Source organism: Bidens hawaiensis, unplaced genomic scaffold (genome assembly GCF_021521415.1).
Source record: "Bidens hawaiensis isolate Kalapana, Puna unplaced genomic scaffold, B.hawaiensis_p1.1 tig00001412_1, whole genome shotgun sequence".
In the NCBI taxonomy this organism is placed as follows: Eukaryota; Viridiplantae; Streptophyta; class Magnoliopsida; order Asterales; family Asteraceae; genus Bidens; species Bidens hawaiensis.
In genome coordinates, this window is record NW_027491079.1 from 1,239,210 (window position 1) to 1,244,149 (window position 4,940).

The 4,940-nt window shown below is 32.4% G+C and overlaps 1 pseudogene; it reads left to right on the forward strand.

The window, feature by feature from the left end:
* LOC143574922 (GATA transcription factor 12 pseudogene) lies at positions 1-4,361 on the forward strand (annotated as a pseudogene).
* Positions 4,362-4,940: the final 579 nt, after the last annotated feature.

Sequence of the window (4,940 nt, forward strand, 5' to 3'; positions counted from 1 at the left end):
ATGGCTCAAATGTTAATTGCAAGTCACCACCTCTTTGCTGGTCTATTCAAGGTATACACACTAATTCAAGATACAAATTGAAAGCAACTTTGATTTAGGCATAATTTTATTGGATATCATATTATTGATGAAGTCCAAGTTTCAAATAATTAAAAATATGGTATGTAACTTTGTCAAATATATTGGTGTATATAACTGTCTAGTGGTCATGGGATTTTTACTTTTTACTTGGGGGTTTCTTCTTGTCACCTAGGGAAGTTTTGGGTTCAAATACCTGGAAAGTCAAGCTAATAACAGACGGTTGAAACTGTGTCTTAGGGTTTGAACTCGGGTATTGATCATCATTGGCGAAGCTTTATTGAGGCCGGGGGACCCCCCCCCCCCCCGGTTTTTTCGTGTAGTAGTGTAAAGTTACTTGTTTTCGTTCGAAATTTTTTATGCGTAGTGTAAATTTAGGCGTTTTCGGCCAAAAATTTGTGTCCGACCCCCCATCATTTGTGAATTTTTGTATACATTTTGAGTCCCCCCCTCCCCTCCGATGTCTTAGTCCAAGCTTTGCCACTGTTAATTATTGGTAGGTTTAACGGCTTATTGCTGAATCAACATACTGTATGTTAAAAGAAAAGCTATACAATGAAAACAAACATGGTTCTAATTTGTTACCTTTATGTTAAAAAGACTATGGTTCTAAACTTCTAAATTCTAATAACAATAACACATAACAAACTTAATATTATTATTAAACTCCCACGTGAGTTGCCGCCAATGTACCCCAAGTCACGTGACAGGGTAAGACACATGGTTTCACGTTCAAGGTTGATAATTGAAAACCAAAACGTAACAAAGAAAACATCTACGACCAAAGTTTAAGGATGATTTATGATTAAGCAAACCCAATCTTTGACCACAACGTGGCACCGTTCCACCGTCAGCTTTGGCTTTTTACACGGGCAAAAATACTCACATGCTCACCTGACACACGTCACGTGATCTTTGGTCCGACGTATTTTTTCTCTGACATCCAAATTGAAATTTACGATTCCTAATAAAAAGAAACAAAATTACATTATATTAAAAAAAAATCGTTCAACTCGTTCAACTTTATACATAGTTCTATAGAAAAATATTTTTATGTTGTTTTTACGGTTTTAATATTAGGGGTGTTCACGGTTCGGTTCGCCGTTTTTAGGTTAAATTGTAACTCAAACCGTTAGTAACGGTTTCTTATTACTTTTTTTTTTAAGTAATACACCGTTTAAAACATATGTGATCATTTCAAGGTTGGATTTTAATAGTTTGATAGTTTAAGGTTTAAATTGAATCTAAAGTGTACTCCAAAACAAATGTTTAAACATGTATGATTTATCACTCTTTTTAGTTATATAATGATATAGTGGTTTAAGCCATTAGAACTTAAATTTAATGGATAAGATAGATGGCGGGACAATTTTGTAAATGTCGTTTTTAATTTAAAAGACATCATTAGATTTCAACAAACACTATTAGATCGATCACTCCCTCCGTCCACGGTTTCTTTCTTTTGAGAGATTGAGAGAGAATGAATACAAGTATGTCGATATTATAGAGTTATAACCCTACTATATCATTATATAACTAAAAAGAGTGATAAATCATAAATGTTAAAACATTTGTTTCGGTGCACACTTTAGATTCAGTTTAAACCTTAAACTATCAAACTATTAAAATCCCAACCTTGAAATGATCACATATATTTTAAACGGAGTATTACTTTTAAAATTTTAAACACAAGTGATTAAATATTTTCCCACGTTAAAACCAAAATAAAAGTATTTGACTTAACCGTGGAATCAGGTAAACCAAAACCTAAGTCACCACCTTAACCAAGATTCTAGACCATATTAAACCGGTCAAACAATAATATCACAACCATCCCTAGGCCATACTCTACTCTACCCCTCTTCAAATAATACTAAATTCTCTCATTTTTCACACACACACACACACAATGGACTTCTACTCCCATGCTAATAACTATAACCAACGATTTACGTCGGACAAACACCACTCTCCAAACACCAAAACCTGGTCGGAGACCACGGTTGTCAGAGCTTTGTTGATAATCAGTTCACTAACCTATGCACCCCGGTAATTCATTAGTTATGTTTACTTGCTTAATTAACTTATAATTAATGTATGTATATATACATACAGATTGTTACGCTACAGTTTTGAAGTAGAAATAATGATCCGAGTTCAAAAACTCTAGTCGTAACAATAATTACTCTAGAGTCAATATTATTTAAGTTATTTGTACATTTGTCATGATAAGATGATTTTTTTGGTAACGTTGTTATGCCAATAGCAAAGAGAAGGGCATAATAAACTTATAATAGTGTTATGCTAAGCCATATAATAAACTTATACATACCATTATATTTTTGAATCTAACTATCTAATCTAATCTAACTATACTATTCAAGCAAGATGATTCCACATGTTACCATTATAGAGTGTCCACATTGGATTACACATACACAGTTCCCTTAAATAGATTTTCCACCTAATTAACATTCATTAAATTCATTAAAATGTATAACAATTTATTAAATGCATAAAATCCCTTATCCAATATTTTCTTTTAGTTGCCATTCTAAAATTATATTAACTTATTCATATAAATTTAGAAAGACTAACTTTAACCTTTTATAATTCAATATAAAATTTTCCATTACTTTTATTTTATAATCATTTAATTCAATAACAAACTTTCGACTATATAAATCAATACAATAACTGAAATCTCATAAAATTATTAAATGGTGAAAATCATGGACAAATCATTTAATTTTTTTATGTAAATGTGTTTCAATTTTAATACTTTAAGTTACAATTTGATTTAAATGAATATAAAATAAAAGTCATAAATAAAACTTATTATATGACATAACTGAATTTACGTATTACATATAATAATTTTTATTTTTATTATAATTTCCACCCGTGTAGAACACGAGATCGAATCTAGTGTAAAATATAAGAAATTAAGAACCATTGTATTTTCTCGCTACTTAATTATCTTTATTCTTTTATACACAATATATATATATACACACACACATTATAAAATACAATATTTAAGTGTATATGTGGTTAGTAGCCTACGGATGAGCAAATTCGGTACCGGTACCGAAATCGGTACCAAAGTTTTGAGTTTCGGGATAGGTACAGCACCGGTGTTTCCCGAATTTTAACCTTCAATATCGGTACCAAACCGTATATTTTGGTACCGGTATCAAGAATTTGTGATTTTCGGGATCGGTATTTTCGGGACCGGTACCTACGGTACCAAGCTCATCCTAGTTTTGAGTTTCGAATCGGTACCAAAGTTTTGAATTTCGGGATCGGTTCAGTACCGGTATTTCCCGAATTTTAACCTTCAATACCGGTACCGAACCGAATATTTCGGTACCGGTACCAAGAATTTGTGATTTTTGAGATAAGTATTTTCGGTACTGGTAAGGTACCGAGTTCATCCTAGCGGTCAGGGAACCACAAAACATAGTGAAATTTAAGAGTATCCAATATTTATGATTAATGATTTTCATTCATTTGATTTTAAAGTTATAAATTCAACAAAATATTAAATATTTTCATCTTTTGGATATTTTGTTATAAATGAGCAATTAATTTGAATTAACTTGCAATATGTGTGTTAACAGTACGATGATTTAGCTGAATTCGAGTGGCTATCGAATTTTGTTGAAGAATCTTTCTCCAATGAAGATGTACAAAAGCTTGAATTATTATCAGGAATCAAAGCCCGACCCGAACACAAGCCCGAAACACACCGATTAATCAAACCTATGTCAACTATCAACCGAACCAACAACTCGATATTTAACTATGACATGACAATCCCGGGCAAGGCCAGGACCAAACGTTCATGAGCCACTTCGCACAACTGGGCCTCTCGGGTTCCAATCATGTATCCCAACGTGACCGAACCCGTTTCAAACATGTCATCAAATTCTAAACCTATTGATATTGTCTCTAATTCAAAGAATGAAGAAGGGCAAAAATGTTTTCATTGTGCTACTAGCAAAACACCTCAATGGTGCACCGGACCCATGGGTCCACGAACCCTGTGCAATGCTTGTGGGGTGCGATACAAATCGGGCCGGCTCGTGCCTGAGTACAGACCGGCTGCGAGCCCCACATTTGTTCTCACCAAACACTCCAACTCCCATCGAAAGGTGCTTAAGTTAAGAAGGCAGAAAATGCAAAAAACAATGCACCATCAACAACAATTTGCGAATCACCAAGATGTTATGTTACAAATGCCAAATGCTGATAATTATTATTTCATTCGTCACCCTTGATTTTAGGCATAGATAGGTTTAAAGTTTAAATAATAATGATTAATATTTCAATACTTTCTTGCAGTTTTTATATCCTTTTTACTTTAGTTTGTCTATCCTATATAACATGACGACCCATCGTAGAGGGTAAAACTATTTAAAAAGTTCTCCTGAAATAACCAGGTCAATATATGAAATTTAGTCGGCCAGAGGGTCAATAGACCCTCTCCAGGTTTCGCCCATGTTTGTTTTAATGCATTGTGAGATTAAACAATGTAAAACAAAATTTTAATTTTAGGATTCCTCGTAGAAAAAGTTGATAGTCTGTGAATTATAGATAATACAGAAAAATATAATATATAAAAGGGTTTGAATCAAATACAAATTAAATTAATGTCTAATGTGAGAATCAAGTACTGTAATTATATATAACATAGAGTAATTATAGTATAGTGTAATTACATTACGATGTAATTACATAATTACACTACTTGTAAATTAATATAACTACACTACTTGATTTTCACAGTTAGTACGTTAATTTAATTTGTATGTTAACTTTGCCCTATATAAAATATACAAAATTAACAAAATTTGATC